This window comes from Propithecus coquereli, unplaced genomic scaffold, assembly GCF_000956105.1.
Source record: "Propithecus coquereli isolate 6110/MARCELLA unplaced genomic scaffold, Pcoq_1.0 Scaffold341, whole genome shotgun sequence".
NCBI lineage: Eukaryota > Metazoa > Chordata > Mammalia > Primates > Indriidae > Propithecus > Propithecus coquereli.
Window position 1 is genome coordinate 107,050 of NW_012149075.1, and position 14,099 is coordinate 121,148.

The following is a 14,099-nucleotide window of genomic DNA, read 5'->3' on the forward strand; positions in this document are numbered from 1 at the left end:
CCCCCGCCGGCCTGGGGACGCGAGCTCAAAAGCTGGGCGCCGTGAACGCCCGAATCCGCGCCGCGGAAGAGGGGGCAGGGCGGGGGAGGGGAGGGCAGCCGGGACGCTCACGGGCCCCGCGGCCGCCTTTATAAGCCGGCGGGGGAGTTGGCCCCGGCAGCGTCGCGCTCCCGCCACTTTGCGCCCGCGGCCCCAGCTAGCCGATCCCACGCACTCGTGTCAGGACAGACCCTCGCCCGCGAGTTCTGCGCAGGTAAGGACTCACACTGTCCCCCAGCTCCTCGGGACCCCCGTGTGCATGGTCGATCCCCGGCCCCTCCTGCATCCTCCGTTGGCCCCAATGTTGAGTTGAAATGGCAGGGCAGAGGCCTCCCGCCCCCAGCCACTTGTCCCACTCGGGTCCTCGCGCGCATCCCAGGTTCCCGGCCGGCGCGCTGGGCCCGGCTGGAGGTTGGACTTGGCGCCCGCGGAGCCGGCGAGCTAAGGGGACCTTGCTCGGGACGTCCCTGCAGTCCTGGGCTCTCCTATCTCCCGGGCCGCCGCCTGGGACGCGCACCCCCTCGGTCCAGGCACCTGCGCGCAACGTGCCTCCTCAGTCTGAGATCCAGAGACTCAGGCTGCCAACCCCCAGCCCCCGTGCCTGGTGCCCTCCCCGCGTCCCTTCTGGCAACCTCTAGGTCTCGCCACAAAGGCCCGGGGAGAGGGCTGATCCGAGTGGAGTCTAAAGTAGTTTGAACCAGGGTAGAGTTTGAGCTGGGAGGAGTCGAGGGAAGGAGGCGCTCAGGTCCAGGGGCGTTGTGGGGACGGGGATCGCGGGTTGGTGTCTGCTTGGGAGTGGGCTGGACAGAGCAGCCAGGGGCCAACTCTGGAACCCTCAAAGCCCAAGGAGCCTGCCACCTCCTCTGGGTTGTGCGCAGGTAAAGTGGGCTGCCCGGGCTGGTTCCTACCCAGCCTTGGTAAGAAATGGTTAAACGCAGGGTCACAGTCACTGTGGAAAGACTCAGCCCACCCTCCCCACATTGTCGACACATTGGGGCTGGGGAGGGGGCCTTTACAAAAGCCTCTGGGTGGAGGGGAGAAGCCCTTCGGATCAAAAGAGGGGGCGATTCTCAGGCCAGGAATGGCCCTCAGGCCCTGGGAAACACTAGAGACCCCTCAGGTAGCCTAGCTTCCTGGGGGGGAAGCAGGGATTGGCTCCCCACATCAGTGAAGATGACAGTGACTGTTTGTTGAGTGCCTACTGTGTGCCAGGGCCTGATCTACACCTCAACATGCATTGTCCCATTTTAAAAATGAGGAAACTGAGGCTTACACAATTTAAGCAAGTGATGGGATAAGGATTTGAACCTGGAACACCAAACTCTGCAACCTCAGCCTCTTACTTCCACTCTGCTGCCTGAGAGATGGGGGGCTGAGCCTTGTTTTTTTCTTCTGGCTCTTCCTGGGCTCAGCCCCGCCTCCCCCTCCACCCTCCAGACCTGCCCTCTCCAAATCTTTAGTCCTCCCCACAGGCAATTGTCCCCTCCTGGTCCTGTCCCTCCCACCCTCCCCCTGCCCATCTTCTTCCTCTGCTTCCTTTCCCTCCTGAGCTGAAGCCTCTGGATTCCCTAAGGAGAAGAGGTCCCTGGACACAGCTTGCCCAGTGTCCCACATGGAGTGAGACAGGGCTGGGTGATGGTCCCCGTCTCTGTTTGTGGCCCCGTCTGCAAAAAGGGGTGTACACCTCTCTCATGGGACTATTGTGAGGAATAAAACTGAACTGAGACTAGGAAAAAATGCTATCTTCATTCAACAAATATTTATCAAGCATCAGCTTTGTGCCAAACTCTGTTCTAGGTGCCTGGAATGCAACAGCAAATTAAACAGACAAAAGCCCTCCTCGGAGCGGACATTTGCATAACAATTTTTTTCAGGCTCTGAAATTGAGTGTCCAAATTGACATTTTAGAATTGAAATCAGACAATTCACAAGGAAGATTAAGTTGCAATAACACATGTAAAATGGATCAGTCCATGTTGTTTAGCCCTCCCTAATAAACAAGGCAACCTAGCTGTGTGACCTGGAACCAGTCCTGTCCCCCCTCTGTGCCTCATTCTCCTCCTTTAAGCGCAGAGATCAACAGTACCTGCTGGTAGTGAGGTCTAGATAGGATTGATGCTTGCCAAGTGTTTAGCAGGTGCCTGTGCTTAGGAAGACGTTGGCTATCACCAGCTCTAGTCTCAGCAGAAAATGTAATGCTGAGACTTGGTATAGGGTTATGTCATTGCACCTGAACCTGTCACCCACCTTTGCCCAGGCCCTGCCCATTCCCTGTTGGGCTGCACATGTCGTGTGGCATGGTGCCCTTCTTGCCCGCACTCAGATTCCACTTTCTACCATCCTAGACTCAGCCTGGGCTGGGAGCCCAGAGCTCCATGCTGGCAACAGCCCTGGAGCTATTATCTCTGCAATGCCTCCTGCCCTGTCCCAGCTCAGGACGAAACTCAGCCCTATTGTGTCCTGTGACTTACATACCCAATGTGCTCTGCAAGCTAGAGATGATCCTCTTGGAGAGGGGAAGCAACTTGCCCAAGGACACACAGATGCCACCTGGGGAGCTGCGGCTGGAGCTGCGTATCTAGAATTGAGAGTCTGGTGATCTCCACGTTGTATCCATCTCTGGGCATGAGGCCTTTTAATCCAGGGGGTAGGATCTAGAGGCATAGCCTGGAGTTCTCACCTTGAAATCAGTCCATCTGGGCTTATTCATGCAAAACCCAGAGCTCCAAGCGACGATCGCAAGGAGAATGAGCACGCGGTGCCGAGAGCCAGCACTCAGAAATCTCCGCGTGGCCACAGGAATGCTGACTCGTCTTCCCAGCACGACGTTGTCATCGTTGGGAGACTGGAGCTGGGCCGTGCGGTATGTTGGGGTTTTTGTTCTGGATGTGTCCTCACTTTTGGAGGGCAGCTAGGAGCAGTACATTGGAGGTTCATTCCAGCACTGTTGTGTGACCCTGGACAAGTCACTTCCCCTCTCTAAGCCTCAGTTTCTCATCTATAATGTGGGTTAATAAATATATACTTTGCAGGGTTGCTATGAGGGGCTAGCAAGATCATAAATTGCTTTCTAGCTTTGGGCTGAACCAGTGTTGATCGTTATTGAGAAGTTAATAGTTCCCGTGGGGCAGTTTCAGTGGCAGTTAACTTCACCCCTACCAGGTGATCCTGAGGGCCAGAGGGAAGGCCCTGTTTAGGTTGCAAAGGCCTACCCTGGCTCTGGGGTCAAATCCCCAGCTATGTGACCCGAGGCAAGTCACTTTGCCTCTGAGTGCCGGGTTCCTACTTGGCCCCCAACATCATTTTGTGATGCTTGGTGTCTAGAGAACATTCTCCATATGTTTCTGTCTCCCCATACCACCCCCGCATGTCATAATTGCTCCCAGAAAAACTCCGTGCTTAAAGTTTTCCATGCTTAAATTCTCAGCCTCGCTGTGGCATGAAATCAATTGTTTGCATTGAATTTGATTTCTCAAATTAAGGGGTAAAATTTGAGATGAGGGTAGAGGGTGGGGGAGGCAACAAGGACGAAGTTAAACCAGATGTGTTTTTGTTTAATTGTAGGATGGTGGTTTAACTGCCCGAGTATTACCATGGTTCTTTCTGAATTCCAGTAACCAGGAGTCAGGTTTCACTAAAAATTGTAGTGTTCTTTCCTGGCTGGTGTGGGCTCACCCTCCCCATTACTATTATTATTACTATTTTATATTCATCCGAGAACGCAGAGTACTGGCCGGAGAGGAGACCTCATAGAAGCCTAGAATTTCAGCTGGAAGGCCTTTAGACGCTGGCTCTGTCCATTGGCTCGTTTGCAGATGAGGGAGACTGAGGCCCAGAGAGGAGAAGGGCCCCCAGCTGCTTGGGGCAGAGTGGACCTGGAATTCAGTCTCCTGGCTCTCAGCTCCATGACCTTTCCAAAGATAACCACTCTCCTGAAGTTAGCATATATCATGTCCACAGTATGTCCTTAGTATATATATCTACTTTTTGGAAATAATTGTTCAAGAGAGGATGAAGATGGTCTGGGTTGGTGGAAAAAGATCTTAAGCGCAGAAGAGCAGAGTTTAAGTCTTTGGGCTGTTGACAAGCTAGCTGTGTGTCCTTGGGCAAGTCACTTCCCCTCTCTGAGCCTCAGTTTCCTCATCTGTTAACCAAGAAATCTGAGGAGCAGGAGTGAAGAGAAGGGACTTCCCTAAGACTTGGGATGGATGGCAGTCAATCAACTGGTCCTTAAATATTTATGGCCTACTGTGTGCTGGGTTATGGGAGGTCTGTCACAAACTGCCCTCCCATGGCTGCAGGGGGTGGGGTGCAGGATTGTTGACTCTGCAGTGATTTAAAAAGTTTAATTTAGTTGCTGGTGTTGCAAAACCAGGAGATTTCATTTAACATAAAAACAGGGGTTTCTGGCATCTCTTGAAAGCTCAGAAGATGTGGCCATATTCAGTTATGTCCCTGCCCGGCCACCATGGCTGCAGCCGATTAGCAGCTGCTCCATGCGATTCGCCACGGCCCCCACCGCTCCTGCGCCCTCACACCTGCCTGCCTTCCAAGTTCGCAGTTTCTGGGCTGGATGCTGTGAGGCCATGGAGGGGGACACGCATCTCATTCGAATGACTGTGTGAGGCCCGGGCCAGCCCTCAGGGGCTCAGAGTAGGAATGTGGAACACACGGACACCAGCCCCGCTCCCGTGGCCGCGTCTCCCAAACATGTCAGCTAGGTGAAGGAGCTCCCTTCTGCTTTGCTGGTCTCCAGGAAGAGTGTGAGGGCTCCAGAGGTTTGGGGATGACAGAGCATCAGCCTGGCAAGGCTCGGCCAGCTGGGCCCAGGGTCTTCCCCCTTGGGGACAGGCAGCCCTGGGTGCTTCATTCTAAAGATTGCACAGCCCCCTCAAGGAAGGGACTCGCTTGACACCTGCCGCCTCACCCAGCCCTCCCAACAGCCCCGTGCATTGGTGTGTACGCACTCCACAGACAGGAAACGTGCTCTTGCACTCTGAACCCACGGCTCTCTGTTTCATCCTCTTTCTGGGAGCCAAGGCCTGGGGACGACAGGCAGTTAGCACAGTGGCTGCAGCATGCATCTCAGACTCTGAGCTGGAGGGCAGCGTGAGGGGCCGTGAAGCCTGATGGTTAAGTGCGGGGGCCCTGGAGGCGGCTGCCCAGATAAGAGATTCTAGAAGGTCTCCACGGATACACTGCTGTGGGGGCACGAGATGAACAAGGGGGAGCCTTGATTCCTGATAGTAAGCTCAGGCCCCCTGGTCCTTGCTCCTGTAGAGTTCCAAAATGTGCCCGGTGTGGGAAGAAGCATTTTGTGAGCACTGCTGGGTACCAGGCACTTTCAGACATGACCTTTGATAGTCACCTACCCCCGCCCCCTTTTGCATTTGAGACTCAGGCTCAGAGGGCAGACACCTTGGGTTCAAATCTCGCCCCTAAGTGCCTCTGTTACCCTGCCCTAACCCGGGGAAGGGAGGAAGGAGGACACTGGAAGGTTATTTCTAGGAGTAAGACCTTGGAGTCCCTGGAGGGAGGCCCTGGCCCTCAAGGCTCCGCACCGCCCCCTCCTCCACCCCGGTATTTCACAGACACTTCCTCATCCCAGTGCTCAGTTTGTGACTCAGGTGTGTGGACTTCACCTGGTCCGGCATGCAAGCTGCTGGGTTCTTTAAAAAAGTATTTAGGTGGCCAAAGCAAATTGTTATTTGAAAAACCATAAGTGCCACCTTCAAAAGGATCTGCCATGTGACTTTTTGTTAGGTCAGTCTCTTGCCTTCTCTGGTCCACCTTTACTATGTCAATATAGCAACAGGGTGTGTACCTTCCTAGCTCTCAGACTGAGGTTCTCAGGTCTCTTTCTGGAATCCTTAGGCCTCTTGTTGGCGGTCACTGAACTGTCTCAGGCTTGCCTTTTTTTTTAGAGACAGCTTCTCACTCTTGCCCTGGTGTGATGATAGCTCACTGCAGCCTTGAACTCCTGGGCTCAGCCCATCCTCCCACCTTGGCCTCCCAAAGTGCTGGGATTACAAGCGTGAGTCACCATGCCCTGCCAGACTTGGTCTTTCTGAGGACCATGTGTCTTTCTCTCTCCACCTGTCCCCATTTGATGTAAATGCCTTTGAACATCCAGGAGTTAATAACTTACTCATTTGCCACCATTCTGGTTACAAAATGTCTCAGGTGATTCTGAGCCTTGCTTCCCCTCCTCCACTCCTTCTAAGCACTTGCATAGCGGTTCTGATCTCTCTGCCTCATTAAGTGCCCCCCCTCATTAAAAGTCCATAGACCGCTGACATTGACATGCCAGGCGTGGTGCTCAGCGCCTCACCTGTAATTGCTCAGTTGGTCCTCCCGCAGCCCTGCGCAGCAGGTGCTATTACCCCCACATTACAGGTGGGGAAACTGAGGCACGAATCCCCTAGCTGGGAAGTAAGAAATAGACATGTTTGTTCCCTACTATTACCACTCCTCCCACTCAAGGCTGCTTCCTTCTGTGTGATGTGAGTGACATAACCCACCTTCCTAGAAGAGTCAGTTCCCTATTTATTTTAAAATCGATTATAATAATTCATATTTTAGGTCGGTTAGCCTATCAAGATATTGGATATAAACAGAGTTCCTCCCAACAGCTTGTCCAAACCTATGCCTTAATCACCTGAGTATTTTTTGTGAAAATGCTATGTTTTTTGGGTTTCTTCTTGACCTAATCCTTGTACAGATGCTCCTCGACTCACAGCGGGATTATGTCCCAGTAAACCCATTGCAGGTTGAAAATATCACAAGTCAAAATGCATTTAATATACCTAACCTACACCATTATATTAACGGCTTAGCCTAGCCTACCTTAAACGTGTTCAGAACACTTACATGAGCTTACAGATGGGCAAAATCATCTAATACAAAGCCTACTTTATAATACAATGTTGAATATATCATGTAATTTTATTGGATACTATACTGAAAGTGAAAAACAACAGTCGTAGGGGTACGCGAGTGTGGTTTCTACTAAATACCTATCGCTTTGGCACCATCTTAAGCAGAAAAACCACGTCTGAGTTTGGCACCGTGTGTAATTGACGTTGAAGGATTTACTCTGTGTCAGAAACCGAGCTAATCCCTTTGAATGACCTTATTGTATTTAGCTTGTCATTCTCTCCATTTCACAAAGGAGGGTAGGGAAGCTCAGAGAAGTTGAGTAACTTTCTCAAGGTCTGGAAAGTGGAGGTGAGACCCAAATCCAGGTCTCATGCCCTCCTGCCTGATCAGATTGGCATCTGGATTCAAATTTTTATATTTGAATACAAACCCTTAGGGGACCTTGCTGTATACATTTGTTTTCAGTTGAGCCATCTGTCTCTGAAGTTTGCAAATGACATGGGGGTGGGCGGCCTCAGAGGGAGGGGACCATGCATAGGCACTCTTGGTTGGGCAGTCGCATCTGTTCTCCCAGATAATGGATAGGAAATGACAATCCTAGAAGGGAGCATCCTCAGAAACCCAGAGGGTCCTGGGTGTGAATCCCAGCCCGGCCATTTCAGGCTGTGTAGCCTTGGGCAATACCTTCCTCTCTCCTCTCTTGGCTTCTGCCCAAAAACCGTGGCTTATATGAATAAGGCAAGGCCTTAGGACTTTTCTGGTTCATGGATGGCAAATAGCTGGCATGCGTGCTGCCACTCCCCTGCCCTACACCCCTGTCAGACATCACTAATCAATCACTGCTCGCTTTCCTTCTCAGCTTCCTTCTAAATAGTGTTCCAGGCAGCCGTTAGCAACTCATTAGAATTGGCACACAAGACGAAAGGATGTTCCAGAACCAGATTAGATTTGGCCATTGTGTGGGCAGGGGTGGGGAAGGGATAGGCCCAGGTGGCACCCAGTTATGTGTCATGGTGCTCCTTGGTCTTCTTTTCCTTGTCTGCGGAAGCAGGAGGAACCGAACTAGACTGCACCACGACCCCTCGCTGGGGTGGGGTGGGGTGGGGTGGGGTGGGGTGGGATCCTTCTGTGGGGCACACGGCTGTGCCCAAATTCAGTCTCAAGGGGAGGGAGGTTTCTGGGCCTGGTAACTACCCAAGCTTAAAGTAAGAGTGACTGAAATTAGAGCGACTGGTTTCCGATCCTCCCGAAGAGTCTGGCTCAACCTTCCCTTACCCTTTGCAATAATATAAATAGTAGTAATGATAGCAGTAGGAAGCTGTGAACACTTACTGAATATTTGTTACACACCAAGCCACTCTGCCAGATACTGTGTGTATACATTCACACACTCAATCCTTATAATAGCCAGTTTTTCAAGCGAGGAAAATGACTCAGAAGGGAAGTAATTTGTGTAAGTTCCCCCAGCTGGAAAGTGGAAGACCTGAGATTTGAATTCCCATCTGCCCAGCTGGAAGTTCAGCCCCCCCTCCCCAGCTCAGTCTGGGGACGGCCAGGCTCTGCCTTGGCTTTCCATCAGCTCACACTGTCATTTAACTGTGACACTGCTTTGCCTGTGGAAAGTGCTCTCCCATTGGCAGAGCCTTCCACGTTTACATGTAGACAGCATAGCAAATGGCATCTCTATTTTTGCAGGTTAGAAAACTGAGGCTCAGAGAGGGAGGGTGATGAGCCTGGGGTTATGCAGCAACTAAATGGTAAACCCTGCACCAGGGAATTAAGTGTCCTGCCTGTTTCTTTGGTCTTGCCGAACAAATTGCCCCGGGAACATGGGATCTGAGCGTGGGCTCAGCTGAGCTGGGGTTGGGCCTGCCCCCGCATCCTGACGGGGCGGACCAACCTTAGTTCTGCTTTAATCAGCTATGCGACCCTGGACAAGCCGCTTTAACACTCCCAACCTTAGTTTCCAGGCTTCTATCGTATTTTTTCAGTTCTTAAAGCCATTTCTTATTCACGAACTTGCCGAGTGCCTAAAATAGCCCATAAAGTATTATCGTCATTTTGCAAAGGGGGAAACTGAGGCTCAGGGAGGCAAGGCAACTTGCCTGAGGTCAAATTGATGGCAAAACCAGCCCTCAAACTCAGGTCAGGATCGCAGGCTGAAGGTGTTCGCCTACATGTGTCCCGCAGCCCCTCGCATTTCGTTCCCTCCCCTGCAGTGCTCTCCCGCCTGGGTTGCCAGTTGGCATCACGGCTGTTTTTCTAGACTTTACTCTGGAATCTTGAGCCCTTTGTAACCTGATCCTCTGCATAGTGTCCGGCTCCAAGCCTCAGTTCCTGGAGGGCAGGAACCCTGTCTGAATCATTCGTGAATTTCAGCGTCTTACAAGGTGCCTGACTTTTGAGTTAATGAAAGGCTGCCACACCTGGCAGGGGTTTCGGCAGCCCGCTGGCCTTGGTGCCATGGGAGGACCTGTGAGCGCTGTCCCTCTGGGTTTGACAGCTGAGCTGCTCCGGGCTGAGCCCAGCTCCCCTTCCCAGATCTCCACGGATGACTCCAGCTCATAGATGGTTTGTTAGTGATTGACAGCAGGACAAGCCAGCGTCCCTGGGTGGCAGCTTCCCTGTTGGTGGCAAAGGCTATAGTCAGGTATGAGTTCCCCAGTGTCGTACATCTGACCAGTCTCCTTGTCTGTTTTGTTTACAGATATACCCCCTAGTCCCAAACAACCTCAATTTCTTTCTTTTTTTTTTTTTTTTTGAGACACAGTCTCACTCTTTTTGCCCCAGCTAGAGTGAGTGCCATGGCGTCAGCCTAGCTCACAGCAACCTCAAACTCCTGGGCTCAAGCGATCCTTCTGCCTCAGCCTCCCGAGTAGCTGGGACTACAGGCATGCGCCACCATGCCCGGCTAATTTTTTCTATATAGTTTTAGTTGTCTGATTAATTTCTTTCTAATTTTTAGTAGAGACGGGGTCTTGCTCTTGCTCAGGCTGGTCTCGAACTCCTGAGCTCAAACAATCCGCCCGCCTCGGCCTCCCAGAGAGCTAGGATTACAGGCCTGAGCCACCGCGCCCAGCCTAGGGTGCAAATATTTTAATATCTCCCAGCACACGTGTGTTCCAGGTAATATAATATGGGAACCACTCCCACTACCAGCTTTTCCCATAACACAGGTCCCCTGCCGCAGATCCTAGGGTCACAACAAATAGGAGGTGGGTCCAGTGGTCCTGTTGCCCCTTGACTATGAAACAGCTCCACGGGTATAAATGCCCAGTCCAGTGTCGGGCACATAGTAAGTCTCATGATAGTCATCCGGGTGACAGGCCCCAACCGTGCTCTGTGTAGAAGCCAGCAGGAAGGAGACCCAAGTCTGCTGGAGAAAACCTGGAAGGTCTTCGGAGAAGAAATGACAGCAGTCCTGAATTATTTTCACAGTAGCAGCTCCTGTTAGCTGAGTGGCAGTGCTGCTCCAAGGACGTAGCCAGATACATTGACTCAGTTAATCCTCATATCAGCTCCAGGAGGTGGGTGCTGCTGTCATCGTCCCCATCACGGACAAGGAACCAGGCTCAGAAACAAGCTCATTTGCCCAGTAAATGGAATGTAACTGGTGGATCCGGGTGTGAATCCCAGCAGTCAGGCTGTGGCATCTGGGCATCCTGCCTCCTTTCGTAAGGACTCCTGATGCCCCTGCCGGGTGGTTCCCTGGTGCCTTTGCTCCGGGCTGACTGTTGGCAGGCACCCTCCTCGGGGTGGGGAGGGGTTTCCCCGTTTCCTCGGGGCTTTACTCCATCACCCTCTGAGCCGCTCCCAGACAAAAGTATCTCGGAAAAGAAATTATGTCACCTCACCCCTGCCTGGGACAGCCCCGCATAAATCATCTTCCTAACTTCCTGGCACTGCCCAGGGCCAAAAGCAACAGGGAAGGAACTGCCACCCCTCCACGATGGGGAAGGCCTGTCTGAGACAGGCACAAGGCTCAGTGAGGTTAGGTACTAGGCTCTGCCCAGGGTCGCAGCGCTGGTAGGTGGTGGAACTAAGATTTGAACCCAGAGCCTGGGGTCTTTCCCCTCTGCCTCCCAAGTCTGTTCTGAGCAGACTGGTCTTGGCTCTGGTGGGGGAGAATGTATCTGCCTTCGGGGGGTCTGGTCCAGAGATCCAGGCCTGGCTCCAGGGGCTGGTTCTGCCGTAACTTAATAAATATTAGATAAATCTCTGCAGGGCCACATGTGTAAACTCTTCTTGAACCTGTTGGTTCTTCCGGAGCCAGACTGGGGGAGGGGGTTCCAGGTCGGAGTTGAGCAAATAGCAGGAATGAACTACATGACCCTCGGAGCCACGGAGGCCCCAGCTCCAGAGCTAAGGAGTACGGCATTTACTGTCCCCTGTGTGGTTCCTGGGGGAAGGGAAGCGTGGGGTGGGGGCACAGCAGGGCTATCCTGGTGCCTCCAGGACTGGGGTCAGGGGAGGCCAGAGCAATTAGCCCAGCTGAGGCTATGCTTCACTCAGATCAGCCCAGGCTTCCGTCCAGGGCTCTGGCCTCGGGGCTGGTCCTCCTGAGTTTCTGTCTCAGGCTTCTGGAGCCTTCCTGCGGTGGGGGATCTCGGAGAGCTGGCGGGTGTGAGAACTTTGCTCAGAAATTTCCTCCTTCAGCACCGGATCTCTGGGCTGTCCTGCCTGTCTCACTTCCCCTTCTTGCACGCGGAAGATCCTTTCCTCCTGGGTAGCTACATGATTTGCATCATCAAGCATTTCCCGACTGGCTGCTGGCCAGGCAGCACTCGGCTGGGCCAGGCCTCTAGTCCGAGGCAGGCCTGGCAGCCTCCTCCTCCTGCCACACACTCCAGCCAGATGATTTCTGTGACAGAGGCAGTGCCTGCCTTGGGCTTTGTCCCCTCACTGCCTGGAGTGCTCTGAATGGGCGAAGAAAGGAGGAAATTCCTTCTGGAGAGGCCTTTCTCGGCAGCTTGGGTGGGTGCTGGTTTCTTGGCACCTGTCAGGGTGGAGAGAGGAGGAAGCAGAGTCAGGAAGGGGCACAGACCGGTGCAGGAGGACGGTCATTCCTCCATTCGACAAGTGTTCCTTTAGCCCAGCTTCCTGCTAGGCCCAGGGCCAGGTGCTGGAATCACAGATGAACCTGGCCCAGTTTCTGCCTTCAAAGAGCTTCCCGTGTGTGGGGAGACGGTCAGGTGACAGACCCCCGCCCCAGAGTCCCAGGTAATATAGGACTAAGGAAAGCTTAAGAGGTGACCTAACAAAGCCGAGGGCAGAATGGCCACAGAGGATTTCTGGATGAGGTGGCATTCATTCTTTTTTTCCCCAACAAATATTTTTTAAAAATATATACTCTTGGACCCACTGATTATTTAATATTCTTAAAGCATTTATTTATTTATTTAAAATGAACAATTCTTTAACGTCAAAAGATTATCCAGTGGGTGTTAATATTTCCAATCATCTCTTAAATGCTGTAGAACTTTCTAGACTTAGAGTTTGTTCGAATCAGATGTAACAAGGTCCACACGCTGTGACTGATGGGTATGCGTTTGAGGTCCCCCATCCCTCTGTCTCTCGTCTCTTTGTCTCTGCACTTTTTGGGTTGAAAATGAGATTGTTTATGCTATAGTTTCTCCCAGTCTGGATCTTGCTGACTGTATCCCTGTGATGTCTTTTTAAAACTTTTCTATAAATTTAGGGGGTACGAGTGGTCTTTTGTTACATGAATGAGTTGCATATGGTGAAATCTGGGCTTTTAGTGTACGTTGTACCCAACAGGTGATTTTTCACCCTTCACCCCTCCCCCTCCCTCTTCTGAGTCTCCAGTGTCCCTGAAGTCACTCAGTGTGACCCCGCATCCCCACAGCTCAGCTCCCACTTACACGTGAGAAAATGCGGTGTTTGTTTTTCCGTTCCTGAGTTACTTCACTTAGGATAATGGCCTCTAGTTCTATCCAAGTTGCTTCAAAAGACCTTATTTCATTCTTTGAAGGCTGAGTAGCATTCCATGGTGTGTATATATAGACCACATTTTCTTTATCTACTCACTGGTTGATGGGCACTTAGGTTGATTCCGTATCTTTGCAATTGTGAAGTGATAAACATACGAGTGCCCATGTCTTTTTGATATAGTGACTTCTTTTCCTTTGGGTAAATACCCAGTAGTGGGACTGCTGGATCGAACGGTAGATATACTTTTAGTTCTTTGAGAAATCTCCATGCTGACCTCGTAGACGTACTAATTTACATTCCCACCAATGGTGTATAAACATTCCCTTTTCACCACATCTGCGCTAAAATCTATTGTTTTTTTACTTTAATAATGGTCATTCTGACGGGTAAGATGATAGCTCATTGTGGTTTTAATTTGCATTTCCCTGATGATTAGTTATGTTTCAACAAATATTTATTGAACATCCTGTATAGGCAGGTACGGTTCTGGGTGCTGGGGACACAGCAGTGACCACCAGAGTCCTGGTCTCCCTGGGTCTCCACTGTCCTGGAAGAGACAGACGTAAGATAGTGACGCATACTCCAGACAGCGATGAGTGCTGTGAGGGGCATAAATAGAGTTGTGAAGGAGCAAGGGACTGGGTGGAATGAGGGCTCCTTCTGGCCAGGGCAGGAAAGGGCTCAGAGGAGGTGGCCTTTGAGCTGAAGAATGAGGAGTGTGAGCCAAGCAAAGACTAACAAGGAGAATGTTGCAGGCAGAGGAATCACGAATGCAAAAACCCTGAGGGGAAAGGAGACACAGAAGATCTGAGTGGGGGAGGAGCGGGGCCAGCAGGTGATGTCAGAAAGGTGGCGAGCCCCAGAGCTTGGAGATGCCTGACCTGGATGAATGGAGGCGTGAGCAGGGGCCTGCCAGGAGAACTGAGGAGTTTTGACCTCCCGTTTGTTGGAAGGCCCCTTAAAAAACAGTTTGAGCGAGAATGGCTTTGGGGGCTTGCCGCTTTAGCCCTCTCCAGGTACCTGTGGGACATCTGAGGCCCAGAGAGGGAAAGTGGTCCTCCCAAAGTCACAAAGGGAGGCGGTGGGACTCGACCCAGGTCTCCTAACCACCAACCAGTCTCTTCGTAATGTACCCGCACGGCCCCTCTGGATTAAGGTAAACATTTGTTAAGTATGATACTTAGTGTTTGCCAAGAAAGTGGCATAGCTAGTTAGACAGGAGGAAGGTG

General features: G+C 51.9%; 1 protein-coding gene across 1 annotated transcript in view; it reads left to right on the forward strand.

The window, feature by feature from the left end:
• The first annotated feature begins 163 nt into the window (after positions 1 to 163).
• Positions 164 to 14,099, forward strand: part of ALPL (alkaline phosphatase, liver/bone/kidney) — a 56,200-nt gene continuing 42,264 nt past the window's right edge. Inside the window, exon 1 of the mRNA XM_012650929.1 lies at positions 164 to 253. The gene's annotated coding sequence lies outside the window, so the exon portion shown is untranslated. The remainder of the gene's footprint in view (positions 254 to 14,099) is intronic.